General features: G+C 39.4%; 1 non-coding gene across 1 annotated transcript; it reads left to right on the top strand.

The window, feature by feature from the left end:
- The first annotated feature begins 2191 nt into the window (after nucleotides 1-2191).
- Nucleotides 2192-2294, top strand: LOC114203676 (U6 spliceosomal RNA). Its single transcript, XR_003608025.1, has one exon. It is a non-coding gene; the product is annotated as a U6 spliceosomal RNA (small nuclear RNA).
- Nucleotides 2295-15490: the final 13196 nt, after the last annotated feature.

The raw sequence follows: 15490 nt of genomic DNA, 5'->3' as shown, positions 1-15490 counted from the left end.
AGATCTTGCCATTTGCAATGACGTGGATGGAACTGGAGGGTGTTATGCTGAGTGAAATAAGTCAATCAGAGAAAGACATGTATCATATGACCTCACTGATATGAGGAATTCTTAATCTCAGGAACAAACTGAGGGTTGCTGGAGTGCTCGGGGGTGGGAGGGATCGGGTGGCTGGGTGATAGACATTGGCGAGGGTATGTGCTATGGTGAGCACTGTGAATTGTGCAAGACTGTTGAATCACAGATCTGTACTTCTGGAACAAATAACGCAACATATTTTAAGAAAAAAGAAAAAGAAGAAGATAGCAGGAGAGGAAGAATGAAGGGGAGTAAGTCAGAGGGGGAGATGAACCAGGAGAAATGATGGACTCTCAAAAACAAACTGAGAGTTCTAGAGGGCAGGAGGGTAGGGGGATGGGTTAGCCTGGTGATGGGTATTAAAGAGGGCACATTCTGCATGGAGCACTGGGTGTTATGAACAAACAATGAATCATGGAACACTATATCAAAAACAAATGATGTAATATATGGTGATTAACATAACAATAAAAAAATTTTAAAAAAATTAGCAGGTATACAAAGAAGCAAGAAAATAAAACTCCCAATGAAGAGATGAATCAATCAAATCTAACCTACAACCTCATAGAGGTTTGAGTTAGCAAATAAAGACATAAAAACCAGAGGTAGGACTAAGGTGAGACAGAAGAGGCATGTAAGGCACAAAATTTCATGAGACACTGACTCTCAAACTTGTGTAAATTCAGATCAGACCAAGGGAAGTTGGAAAGGTAAAACTCTAAGCAACCACAAAAATAATAAGATAAAACCAACAAAGAAGATAGCATAAAGTCTTTTTTAAACTATGTAATAAATCCCAAAGAAGACAGAGAAATAAGAAAAGGAGACCAGAGAACAGATAGGACAAACAAAAAACCAAAAGCAAGATGATGGATTTAAATTTAATAACACCAATAGTCACATTAAATATAAATGGAAAAATACTCCCAAATTAAATGGCAGATATTGTCATATTGGATAAAGAAACAATACCCAAATACTGCCTATAAGAAATACATTTGAAACACAGACACAAATAAGTTAAAAGTAGAAAGATAGAAAAAAGATATATCATGCTAACACTGGCCAAAAGAAAGCTGGAGGGTCTGTATTAATATCAGATAAAATAGGTTTCAAAGGACAAAATATTACCATGGACCAAAATGATTATTTCATAATAATAAAATGTTTGTTGGATTAGAAGGACATAAAAATATTACCCACTCATGTCCCAAATATCAGAGCATCAAATTACATGGATAAAAAACAAAACTTCAAAGAGTAATAAATCTAAAACTATAATTAGATATTTCAATACCCCTTTCTCAGTAATTGCTAGAATAAGTAGACAGAAAATTAGTAAAATTAAATTTGAACCACACTATCAACCAACTTGATCCAAAAGATATTTAGAACACTCCATCTAAGTGAAATAAGTCAAGCAGAGAAAGTCAATTATCATATGGTTTCACTTATTTGTGGAACATAAGGAATAGCATGGAAGACATTAGGAGAAGGAAGGGAAAAATGAAAGGGGGGAAATCGGATGGGGAGACGAACCATGAGAGACTATGGACTCCAAGAAACAAACTGAGGGTTTCAGAGGGGAGGAGGGTGTGGGGATGGGTTAGCCCGGTGATGGGTATTAAGGAGAGCACATATTGCATGAAGCACTAGGTGTTATATGCAAACAATGAATTATGGTACACTACATCAAAAACTAATGCTGTAATGTATGATGACTAGCATAACAGAATAAAATAAATTTTAAAAAATAATGAGGGACAAAAAAAAGAAAAAGAACACTCCAACAAAAGCAGAATACATATTCTTTGCAAGTGTGCATAGACCATTTATTTGGATAAACTATATTCTGGATCATAAAACAAATCTGCATAAATTTTAAAGAATTCAAAGAATATGCAAACTGTTCTCTGTCACAAATATATTATATTAGAAATCAATAACAAGAAGATATCTTTAAAATTCCCAAATATCTAGAAACTAACATGCTTATAAGTAATACATAAAATAACAAAATCAAAAGTTAAATTAGAAATTAGAAAATAAATTGCTATAACTAATAAATTCAGTAAAGTTACAGGATACAAAACCAAAATATAAAAATATTTTGGTGCTCATTTTGGCATCACATATTCTAAAATTGGAACAACACAGAGCTTAGCATGGTCCCTGCACAAGGTAACATACAAATTCATGAAGTATTCAATATTTTTTTAAAAATCTGTATTTCTATGCAGTAATAACAAACTATCAGAAAGAGAAATTAAAAATAACCCAATTTACAATCGCATCAATAAGAATAAAATACCTAGGCATAAATTTAACAAAAGAGATGAAAGATCTATCTATACACTAAAAACTATAAGATATTGGGCGCCTGGGTGGCTCAGTTGGTTAAGCAACTACCTGTGGCTCAGGTCATGATCCTGGGGTCCTGGGATCGAGTTCCACATCAGGCTCCCCCTGCTCTGCAGGGAGCCTGCTTCTCCCTCTGCCTCTGCCTGCCACTTCCCCTGCTTATGCTCTATCACTCTGTCAAATAAATAAAAATCTTAAAAAAACTGTAAGATATTGATGAAAGAAATTGAAGAAGGCACAAATAAGTGGAAAGATATTCCATGCTCATGGATTGGAAAAATTAATATTGTCAAAATGTCCATACTACCCAAAGCAATCTACAGATTCAGTGCAGTTCCTATCAAAATTCCAGTGGCATTTTTCACAAAAATAGAAAAAAGAATCCTAATATTTGTATGGAATCACCAAAGATCCCAAAGATAGCCAAAATAATCTTGAGAGAGAACAAAGCTGGAGGTGTCACACTCCCTGATTTCAATCTATATTACAAATTATAATTATCAAGCTCTAGTATGGAATAGTCATAAAAACAGACACATAGACCAATGGAACAGAATAGAAAGCCCAGAAATAAACCCACACATATTTGGTCAATTAATTTATGACAAAGGAGCCAAGAATATAGCATAGGGAAAAGACAGTCTCTTCTATAAATGATATTGGGAAAACTGGACAGCCACGTGCCAAAGAATGAAATTCAATCACTATCTAATACCATACACAAAAATTGGATTAAAGATTTGAACCTAAAACTTAAAACCAGAAAAGAAGAGGGGAGCCTAGGTGGCTCAGTCAGTTAAGCGTCTGCCTTCTGCTCAGGTCATGATCCCAGGGTCCTGGTATAGAGCCCCACGTAGGACTCCCTGCTCAGTGGGAAGTCTGCTTCTCCCTTTCCTTCTGCCCTTCCCCTTGTTCTTGCTCTCTCTCTCTTTCGCTCTCTCCCTCCCTCAAATAAATAAATAAAATCTTAAAAAAAAAAAACAACTCCTAGAAGAAAGTATAAATGGTAAGCTCTTTAACATCAGTCTTGGTGATTATTTTTTGGATCTGACACCAAAAGCAAAAACAACAAAAGCAATATACACAAGTGGGACTACATTAAACTAAAAAGCTTTGCACAACAACGGAATCAACAAAATGAAAATACAACCTACCAAATGGGAGAAGATATTTGCAAATCATGTATCTGATAAGGGGTTAATCTCCAAAATATATAAAGAACTCATACAAGTGAATGACAAACAATCCAATTAAAAATTTGACAGAAGACCTGAATAAACAGTTTTCCAAAGAAGACATACAACAGGTAATAAAAAGGTACTCAACATCACAAATTATCAGAGAAATTCAAATCAAAACCACAATGAGATATTAACCTCACACTTGTTAGGATGACTATTATTAAAAAGCCAAGAAATAAGTGTTGGTGAGGATGTGAAAAAATGGAAATCCTTGAGCACTGTTGGTGGGAATGTAAATTAGTACAGCCACTATGGATAACAGTATGGAGGTTCATCAAAAAATTAAAAATAGAAGTACCATATGATCTAGCAATCCCACTTCTGGGTGTTTACCTGAAGAAAACTAAAACACTAACTGGAAAAGACATATGCACTCCCATGTCCATTGCAACATTATTTGTAGTGGCCAAGATAGGAAGCAATCTAAGTGTCCATTGATAGATGAATGGATAAAGAAAATATGATATATAAAAAAGAAGATCTTGTCATTTGTGACAACGAAGATGCACCTTGAGGGCATTATGCTAAGTAAAATGAGTCAGGCAGAAAGAAACAAAAACCATATGTTCTCACTTATACATGAAACCTAAAAATAAACAAACAAACAAAAACAAGCTCATAAATACAAAGAATAAATTGGTGGTTACCAGAGGTGGAGGTGGCGTAGTGAGTAAAGCGAGTGAAGGAAGACAAAGGGTAGAAACTTCCAATTACAAAATAAATAGTAATGGGGATATAATGTACAGCATGGTGACTATTAATTAATAATATTGGGTATTCCATATATGGAAGTTGCTAACAGAGTAGATCTTAAAAGTTCTCATCACAAGAAAAAATATTGTAACTATGTGAGGTAACAGATATTAACTACACTTATTTTAGTGATCATTTCACAGTGTATACAATTATCAACTCATTATGTTGTACACTTGAAACTAATATAATACTGTATGTCAAATATACTTAAATAAAAATAAATAAAGAAAGAAAACAGGGTTTAAAACCCTAAAAAAAATTATTTTTAGCTGAATGAAAATGAAAGCACAACACACTGAAATTTACAGGATGCCACTAAAGAAGTACTTAGAGAAAATAAAAGCACTAAACACCTGTATTTAAACAGAAGAAAGGTCTCAAATCAATTATCTCAGCTTCTTCCTTCAGAAACTAGAAAATAAGAGAAAATTAAATCCAAAGGAAGTAGAAGAAAGGAAATAATAGAAATAGAAAAAGCAGTAAGACAACAGAAATATATCAGTGAAACCAAAAACCAGTCCCTTGGAATAATTACAACTATTGTTAAACCTCTAACCAGACATCAGAAAAAAAGAGAGAGAAAGAGAAGTCACAGATTATCAAAACTATGAATGAGAGAAGTGATATTTCTACAGATTTTACAGATATTAAAAAGATAATAAGGAAAAATCATTGTGCTGGTTGAATAGTGTTCCCAAAAAATTCATGTCTATCTGAAACCAGTCAATGTGACCTTTCTGGAAATAGTGTCTTTACATGTGATCAAGTTAAGGTAAGGTCTGATCAAGTTAAGGTAAGGTCATAGTAAATTGGGTTGGGCCCTGAATCCAAGACTGGTAACCTTACAGGAAGAGGGAAATTTGGCACAGAGAAACACACGGGGAGAACATCATGTGAAGATGGACACACAGATTGTAGTAAAGAACCTATAAGCCGAGGAATGCCACGAATTTCTAGCAATCACCAGAAGGTAGGAGAGAGGCATGGAGCAGATTTTCCTTCAGAGCCTCTAGAAGGAACCATCCTTCCCAAAAACTTGACTTTGGACTTCTAGCCTCCAGGACCACGAGACAATAAATTTCTGTTGTTTTAAGCCATGGTAATTTGTTACAGAAATCCTAGGAAACTAAATACAATTATAAAAATATGCCAATAAATTTGAAAATTTAGGTGAAATGGACAAATTTTTTGACAGATGCAAACTACCAAAAATTCACACACCAAAAAAGATAACTTCTATTTATCCTTATATCTTTTAAGAAACATAATTGTAGTCAAAATTTTTCCACAGAAAAAACTCCAGATCCAGATGGATTCACTAATTAATTCTACCAAACATTTAAGGAAGAAATAATAGCAAATCTACACAAATTAATCCTGAAAACTGAAAAGGAGGGAATACTTCCCAACTGATTTTATAAAGTCAGAATTACTATAATACCAAAACCAGAAAAAGACATTACAAGAAAATAAAACTGTAGATCAATATCCCTTGTGAATGTGGATGTAAAAATTCTTTGCAATAGTTGAGTAAATAAATCCAATAATGTATACAAAAAAGAAAAATACATCATGACCAAGTGGGGTTTATCCCAGGATTGCAAAACTAGTATGGCATTCAAAAACCAACCAATGTAATCTCCATGTTAACAAATTAAAAAGGAAAAACTGTACATTCATCCCAATAGATGCAGAAAAAACTCAACATCCATTCCTGATGAAAAAAAAAACATTCGGCAACATATGAACAGAAAGGGAGCTTCTTCTACCCATTAAACGGCATCCACAAAAAATCTACAAGAAAATCATACTCAGTGGTGAACAACTGAACACATTCCCTCTGAATCAGATACAAGACAAAGATGTCTACTAACCACTTCAATCAGCATTGCATTGAAAGTTTGAATCAGTGCAATAAGGCAAGAGAAAGAAAGAATACTTGGAAAGGAAGAAGTAAAACCATCTCTGGTCACATGATCATCTATATAGAAAATCCAATAAAATTTTAATTACTAATTTTAATTTCAATAAACTTAAAAGTAAGTTTAACAAGTTTGTAGGTTACAAGAGTGATGTACAAAAAAACCCAATTGTATTTCTATATACTAGGAATAAAAAATCATAATTTGAATTTTTAAGAAATGCCACTTAAACATCAGATGATATGAAACACTTGGGGATAAATCTAACAAGAAGACTTGGAAATCATGAAACACTGTTGAGAGAAATTAAAGGAGACATATGTCATGTTCATGGATCAGAAGGCTCAATATTGTTAAGACATCAATTCTCTCCCAATTGATCTACAGATTTGACATAATCCCAATCAAAATCCCAACAGAATTTTTTTTACATATGAACTAGCTGATTATAAAATTCAGACATAAACACAAAGGACATAGACCATCCAAAACAACTTTGAAAAGGTCAAAGCCAGAGGACCAACATTCCCTGATTTCAAGACATTATAAACTACAGTAATATTAAGGCAATATGGTATTGTCATAAAGACAGGCAAATAAATCAATAGAACAGAACAGAGGTAGAACCCCATCTTGAGCAACCTTGAACAGTACTTTCATGGTGGGTCATGAGACAATGGGAAGCACACTGTTCAACCCGCTCCAGTCATCCTGTGATCCAAGTGCAGCTCAAACATCTCAGCATTCTCCTCCACCAGGATGAGCCTCTTCAACACAGGACATCTCCAGAGGCCAAGGGCAATAACCGAATCCCCCCTCCCTTCCATATTTGAGAGTCACACCTCCCCCCGCAAGGTCCCTGGAACTTGACTTCCCAGTGCCATTAACCAGCTGTTGATCCTAAAGTCCTCTATACTCATGTGGCCGAGAGAGTTCCCTGGGCCCCATGTAGGCAGTGTGACTCCAAGTAGCTTGACCTGGACTGAGACTGTGATCAAAGGCCCTGTCCCTGGTTATGTGTCTAGAAGTGGGTCACTGACCCCACAGGGCCTGTGGTTTGGTAGGAGAGACAAAGGATTCAACAAGCGATTCCAAGGTTGACACACAAAATCTTACAGAAGGGTAGGTGTGTGATGCCGACCCAGCCAGAGAAGCAAACCTGGCCAAGGTAGGCCATGAAGGTAGCCCAAAGATGGTGGTATTCAACCAAGACCTGAAGGACAAGCCTGAGTTCAAATTGTAATTAAGTCTTTTGGGCTATGTTGCTTTATGGGGTTAATAATAAGGATAAAGCAGAAGCAGAAAGAGGGAGTAGGCAGTAGAGCAAAGTAGTCAAGTTCTGAAGTAAAAGGCATCCCCATTCCCTTGCCAAGTGAGATGTGGCTGTAAAGGCAGAGAACTGCCTGAAGAAAGAATCACAGTAGCATGCAGACTGTCCAAAGCCTCTCACTGGCCAGGCTTATATGACCCACATCCTGATTGCTTCCCCACCACGACTGGCAGCCATCTCCCCATTGCAACCCTGTGCCCCTATAATTGTCATTGGCACCAAGGTTGAGTTGAAGCTTGAGTAGAAGCTTGAGTCAGGGGTACATGGCCTCAGACAGTGCTCTCCTGGCCCTGCCAAATCAAAGGCACTTGCAGCTGACCCAGAAACCTCTGAAAGCTCCCATTCCCTTCATTTCCTGCTCAGACTTTGGGGAAGCCAAGCTGCAGAAAGAGAGTGCCATGCATTAGATTCTGGGTGCAATGCACTCCTTGGGAAACACAGAAATGTTTCCCTGGGTGGAACAGGATTCCTTGATTTACTGTCTTCTCATCTCAGACACAAAAAGGGCTCTGGTGCAGAGCCTCGGATCTAGGAACAACAATGAAAGAATGCTTAAAAAATAAAAGCAGATGCCTTTGCCTTGAGATACTATCAACCTCGATCATTTATTTACAGCCTTTTCCCTTAGAGTCATGGGTGAATGCTCTGAAGTCAGAGAATGCCAGTTCCCCAAACCCCCTTGATTTTCTGGGACTTGATTAATGGTGCTATTAGTGGCTTTATTTGATCTTCACTAAATTTGGGAATTGAGCTTACCAATTTGGTCAGAAATATATTATTTTTCATATTTCTAAGGTTCCTTATGATAATGGTCCAGGACTGGAGCCTGGGATTTTCTCACCAACTGCTCCTCATATTGGATTTAAGTTTTGGGAGAATAAGTTTATTTGTTTGTCTGCCTTAGAGCATTGGACTATTAAGTGAGGGTCCCCAACTTGTGATGGTCTAACTGCAATTTTTTGATCTTAGGATGGTGCAAAAGCAACACAAATTCAGGAGAAACTGTGCTTCTGATTTTGAATTTTGATCTTTTCCGAGGTTAGAATTATGCAGGACTATCCTCTCCTGATGTTGGGCAGCAATAGTGAGCTGCAGTTCCCAGTCAGCTCCAGGATCACAAGGGCAAACAACCCCCACACTGACAACCGCTCTACCCATATGACCATCCTGGTTTTCATTTTCAGTACGGTATTCAACAAATTACATGAGATAGTCAGTCAACACTTAGTGATAAAATAGAATTTGTGTTAGATGATTTTGCTCACCTGTAGACTAATATAAGTGTTCTGAGCACATTTAAGTTGGGTGAGGCTAAGCTATGATATTTGGTAGGTTAGCTGTATTAAATGAATTTTCAACTTAACGATATTTCAACTTAACAATGGGTTTATCAAGACATAACCCTATCAGAGCATCTGGGTAGTGCAGTCAGTTAAGCATCCGACTCTCAGTTTCAGCTCAGGTTATGATCTCAGGGTCGTGGGATAGGGCTCAGGGGAACTAGCATCGGGTTCCACACTCAGCTCGGAGTCTGCTTAAGACTCTCTCTTTCCCTCTCCCTCTGCCCCCTGCCCCCACCGTGTGCTCTTGCTCTTTCTCTCTCTCAAATAAATAAATAAATCTTTGGGGAAAAAAAGACATAACTCTATCATAAGTCAAGAAATATCTGGTATTATAGATGAGTGGGGAGGCTCCTTTGCCCTAAAGACTATGTTATTTAAGGCTTCTACTCTTGATATATTATTTGAACATGGTAGGTCCTCTTGTAGATGGCTTTTGTGTAATATCTTGGTGACCATTATTTTCTGTTAATTGGTGGAATTATAGTTTCTTACTTTGCAAAGGTATCTAGAATAGATTATGCTTACACTATAAATTATAGAGCAAAGTTGGAACTTTTGCTTGCCAGATTATTGCTGGCACTAAGGAGACCTGGACACTATAATGGAGGTGGAATCCACCTATCTTTATCTATTTCTCAGTACAAACTGAGATGTAGGGGTAGAGTAGCCACCTGACCCTAGCTTTTCCCAAGGTCCTGTGGCCTAAACAGAATCACTGGTACCCTGTCTTGGCTCCACAAACCAGGGGTCTAGAACCATCATCAGCCAGACTAGTACTGCTTGGACCCCATCACTGAGTCCTAGGAGAGGAAACGGAGTGGATATTTGTGGGACATGAAATGGAATTGCATGGGAGAACGTTCATTCAGTCAAGAAGAGTTGATGATAAGTCCCAATTTCTAGACTGGACAATGGGCAATGGGGGACACTGGACTTATCCTAATTTAAGAAAGAAGACAATGGCTTCAGTTTTGGATAAGTTGGGGTCTGGATTGCCTGTGGCACATCCCAGGAATGCCAACTAGTATATGATCCAGCAAGAAGAACGGAATATAGATTTTAGGATCAATAGTACTCACTCACCAAACAAACATTTATTGAAGGCCACCTGAGCATAAGATAAGAATAAGAAATTCTTGAATAAGAATAAGTCTTGAATACAAAACTCAATGCCTGATCTTCTGGAGCTCATAGTGGGGGTGGGGAGTGTGGAGTGGATAAATGTTAGCTATATACTCACAAACATCAGGGGGCTGGGACCAAGACACATGAAAATGTGGCCTTGAGTGGAGATGGGGAGACTCATCATCTCAGAAAGGTACAGGAATGAGGCTGAGTGTGATCATGGAAAATTGGGGGAGAATGGGCCAGAAGGTGATGGAGAGCTCCTGGTGCTCTCAATTAACACAGTGAAGAAGGAGGCAGTGTCCTCCACTGAACACAAAGGGGATGGAAGATGAGTAGAGCCCCAAGAAACAGAGGGACATGACAGAGATATGGGCAAGGACCCTTGGAAGTATGACAGCCTCCCAAGACAGGAGGTCATTAAATTGTCCATATCCACGCTGCACAGTGGAAGTTTGATTTCTTGAGCTATGCCCAGTGGCCCCATACTGGATAAGCAAGCCTCCTTGCTCTGGAAGAGGCATCTACCCAGATGACCATGGCAGTGACAGCAAGGCATGAGTGATGGAGGAGCCCCAGGAAGGCAGGGTGCAGGAGGGGCTGGCAGCTGGAAGAGCTTGGCACTCTCCACAGAGGAAGAGCACATGCACCACCTATGAAGATGGAGAGCTTAAAGCGAGTCAGGGAAGATAGAGGGCTGGCTTCAAGCAGTGGTGCTCCCATGGCTCAGGAGGCTAGGAATTACCCAAAGCCTACAACCTGAGATCTTCTAGGAGCATGTCAGGAGATGGTCAACATAATCTAAGACTAGTGGGTTAGGAGGAACAGAGGCAGAGGGTAGGGCTTCTGAGGAAGGGAACTTGAACACAGGGTAGAGCAGTGTTGATCTAGAGGCCATCTCAGGACAGAAACAAACCCAATGCAGGCCTGTCTTCTACCAAGGGTGTGCAGTGTATGAGGCAACAGTGAGAAACAGCTCAGGAACAGGGTCTGGAAGGGACAGGGCATAGGTCAGAGAAAGGCACTGGGGGAAGGACAGGGCTCTACCCGGGGTCTTCTGCCACCTGGATCTCCAGATGAGCAGGGACACAGGGGATGGGGTGGGAACAAAAGAAATCACCTTTCATTTCACTGCCCCTGCACAACTGGAGGTCACACAGCAATATGGGGGGAGGGCTGCTTCGCTTTGGGGTGTCTCTGGGATGGGAGGGCAAGTGGAGAGGAAGTAGGGAGGCTCCATTTTCCCTTCCCCCTCCAGCATATGTAGAAGCAAGGATTTCATCCTCTGGCTGACTGAATCTCTTGTTTTTATGTGAACATCATAACATCCCATTTGCAACCCTCAGCCTTTATCCAAGATCCGTAAGTTAGATTTGTTATTTTATGTTTAATTAGTGGTCAAAGAATCTTCAGGTTATTCAATAAGACCAAAACTTTGATTGAACGAATCCAGTTTAAGTAAAATTAACTATTAGTAACTTGGGACAGGATAACACACTTATTAGGCCAGGTCTCTTTCTTTTTTTTTTTTTTCCATTTTGAATCCCTGGTTGCAAAAACTCACCAATTTAGGAGTACTACAGAGAAAAACAAAAGCCTCTTTGGGGGAAGTCTTCCTTGTCACCATGATAACAATGAAGACATCTGCAACCCTCAGCAACCTCAAGACTCAGGAAGGCCCAGGCCTCCCCCTGGGATGGGAGAAAAGGAAGTAGGGAGGATCTTCTTGAGGCTTCACTAACCATACCCCCTTCTCATGTGCAGCCACCTACAGATGTGGAAGAAGACCAAAGCCCAGAGGAGAGTGAGCCAATGGGAAGAGGCCAAGGTGGTGCCAACCCTCACTGCTAATCAAACCAGCAGTGCCAACCTCACCACGGAGCTGCTCATAAAAGCAGGATTTTGGGTGCCCCGCATGTACTAATCAGAATCCACATCTCAATGAGACCCTTGGAAATGCTTATGCACATTGCAGTTTGAAAGAGTTGGATCAGACTATGCGTATAACCCCAAAACAATGCACCTGTAACCTCAAGGCTCCCAGGAGAAAACTAGTCTGAGAGAGCAAACCTAATTCTCAACAGCTATCAATAATAACCCTACTTACGATGAGTGGTGTTGGCAGATGATATGCCTGGCACTGCACCGAGCACCTTCCATGCATGCAATATTCCCTGCAGACCCAGGAACTGAGGATATCATTATGATCCCCTTGATCCAGGTGGGGATTTGGAGGCTCCCAGAATTTAAGGAATTTGCTAAGTTCACTCAGCTTGTAAGAGGCAATGCTGGAAATCTATCATAGGTCATCCTGAATCCCATAGATGCCACACATTTCCTCAAACTCAAATTTATTCATGTGGGTCCGCAGTATTGATGGCTCAGTGATTCTCCTGAACAATACTAGACCACACAATTAACAGTTAAATAACCTTTGCTGCACCCATAAAATGGAGTAATAGTCAATATTCAAAAATGATGGTTTTTTTTTAAGAAGTGTCAATGATACAGGGGAATTTTCATTATGAAATATTTCTTGAAAAAAGCATAATGTAAAAACCTATATAATTACTGTATATCCATATATACATATAAGCACAAATGTTCACCATTCACAGAATGGTTAAACAAAACATGGAATATTCATTCAATAAAATGCTATTCATGTTTAAATAAAAACTAGATCTCTATCAACATTGATTTTTCTCAAAAAATCACAAAATCACAAAAAGTTGAAAAATAAAATTTTTAATATATCTTTTATACACATTTTAGAAGCACAGAAAACAATATTCTAAATGACTCATGGATACTAGTATGTAACACACAAGTCCCCAAAACACAGACTGGAAAGATACACACGGAATAACAATTGTTGTTGGAACTGGCCGGGGGTAGGGGGTTACGGAGATTACAATTATATGCTATGTTGTAATTCTTTAGAAAGTAAAAAGGCATGATAAATGTGATCTATACTGACAGTTGTTGATTCTACATGGTGGATATAGGTATTCTATATGGTGGATGCTTCTTATATTTGTAGTTTTCTGCAATTTTAAGGTTTCTATATTTGAATTTATGCCAAGAAAAGTTTAAGAGGAAATACATAAAACATTAACAATGCTGTCCTCTGGGCGGTAATGTTATAGGCAATTTTCGCTTCCTTCTTCAGATTTCTCTGTACTTGCAAAATTTTTACTATTAGAATATGTGACTTCTATAATCAATAGAATAGACCCACCTCCCAATTTTCCAAGAGCTAATCCATTTCATGCCTCTGGGTTTTTGGTATAAAGCAGAGCATATTATTGAAGTCAGGCATACTGGAAAATCAAGAAATGAATAATGTTGGATTTGACAGCAAATTTCTATTAAAAACAGAACTTTTCTATTCCTATTTTTGTTTATGTTTGTTCTTTATGTCAATTCTATGGCCAAACCCAGACAGATACTGTCCCACACATAGATGGGTGATTCATGCTCATGGCACATTCCATCTTGGAAGGTTAGAACCGGGCCACACATTAAGGACAATCTAGTGCAACCCCCTTGTCCTACCACAGGGAAACTAAGGTTGAGAAGGGTGAAAAGGCTTGCCTAAAGTTAGACAGCAGGACTAGAAACTTAGTCTGAGTCCTCACTGATGTTTTCATGGCTCCACCAGTGCTGCCCACATGTTTTCTGGACTGTGATGGTGCCCAAATATGAGGAATAAGTTGAAAATATCACCAAAGAAACCAATTGGCATTATCTGTACAAAAGTAAATGTAAATTGTGTCATATATAAAAGCTAACATAATTATCTTCACTTAGGCCCAGATTTCCATTTCTATCCTCAAAATCCAATTACTTCTCTGAGTGAGAGTCCCTTCCTTTATTGAATTCAGTCTGTCCTGGGGAAGTGGGTTTGGATTTCCACAGGCATGTGGAAGCTTCTCAGCCCACCTTCTCCATGGAGTGCTGACTCTTACTACATGACACTTTCAAAAGCTGACCCTTTCTAAAGAGAAGGGCCTCACTAAGGCTAAAACCATGAGTATCCCTCAGTGCAGTTATCTAATGAAAGATCTGGTTCATTGACTTGCTAATATTTTTCCCTGCTGGGCCACCCCCTGATGCCTGCAGTCCCCTAAGAGGGACATGGGATCTGAAGCAAGTAAATTTCTATTTTGCAAAGCACAGTCAAGGGGTTTGGTCCTTGGTCACTCTGCCAGCTCCTTCTCTTCTCTTCCCCTTGTGCCTTGGCTCTGTCTCACTTCCAGAGTAAGGTGAAAAACCAATTCCCTGGTCATCAGAAACTGGACAGCCTATGCTGCCCAGGTCCAGGTGAGTCTAACAGTGAGTCTCAACCTGCACAGCCTTTCCTGGGTGCAGCCTGCAACACTCCCACCTGAAGGACCAAGGCAGGGCCTGACTCTCTCAAGTCCATACCCTCCCCTGCCACTGCTGTCCCCTGTCCCCACCGGCCTGACCTGGCCCACCTGACCAACTTATATGCTCACTGACACCCCCCACACACACTCACAGAGGTCTCCTTTCCTGAAACTCAAATATCTGCTCCCTACTTCCCTCCATCCTCATCTCCTGTTTGCATAACCCTCCTGAACACATGCACACTCATATATGCAAGCATGTGCACACATATTCAATGTAACATGTTCACACACACACACATACGTACATAGATGCATGCACATACCCCTAAAGCCTACAGTTTCCTAAATGCGCTAGGCTCTTCCAAAACCCCTGGCTTTCAGACTCAAGCTGCTCCTGAATCTGCTCAGAATCCCCCCTCCCATCTCCATCCAGCTCCCAGCTCAGATGTCCATGCCCTAGGAGGGTTCACACCCAGAAAGAGGGGACTTTCTGAGGGCAAGGGCCCCTGTGATTCCTGCCTTCCCAGCAGAGGGTCCAGCACAAAGTCAACATGAAATAGATTCTTACTTTATCAATTCATGACTACTTATTTTAAAACTCAGAACCCATAAATATAAACAGAGGCAGGAGAAGTGGGCTTTCCTACTAGTCTTCCCAGCCACCCAGAACTGGCCTGTCCAAAGACTTGCCAGCATCCCTCCCCATAGGGTCTAGGGCGAGGTGCCAATATTTTCCCTTTACACTCCATGAGAAGGCATCCATTCTTTTTTATTTAATTTTTTATTGTTATGTTAATCACCATACATTATATCATTAGTTCTTAACGTAGTGTTCCATGATTCATTGTTTGTGCATAACACCCAGTGCTCCATGCAGATTGTGCCCTCTTTAATACCCATCACCAGGCTAACCCATCCCCCCACTCCTCCCCTCTAGAACCCTCAGTTTGTTTTTCAG

The sequence above is a fragment of the Eumetopias jubatus genome, unplaced genomic scaffold (genome assembly GCF_037043125.1).
Source record: "Eumetopias jubatus isolate StellerSeaLion01/CBP00866 unplaced genomic scaffold, mEumJub1_p1.0 scaffold_3, whole genome shotgun sequence".
Classification (NCBI taxonomy): Eukaryota; Metazoa; Chordata; class Mammalia; order Carnivora; family Otariidae; genus Eumetopias; species Eumetopias jubatus.
Note: the sequence above shows the minus strand (reverse complement) of the source record. Positions and strands in the feature narration are given on the sequence as shown.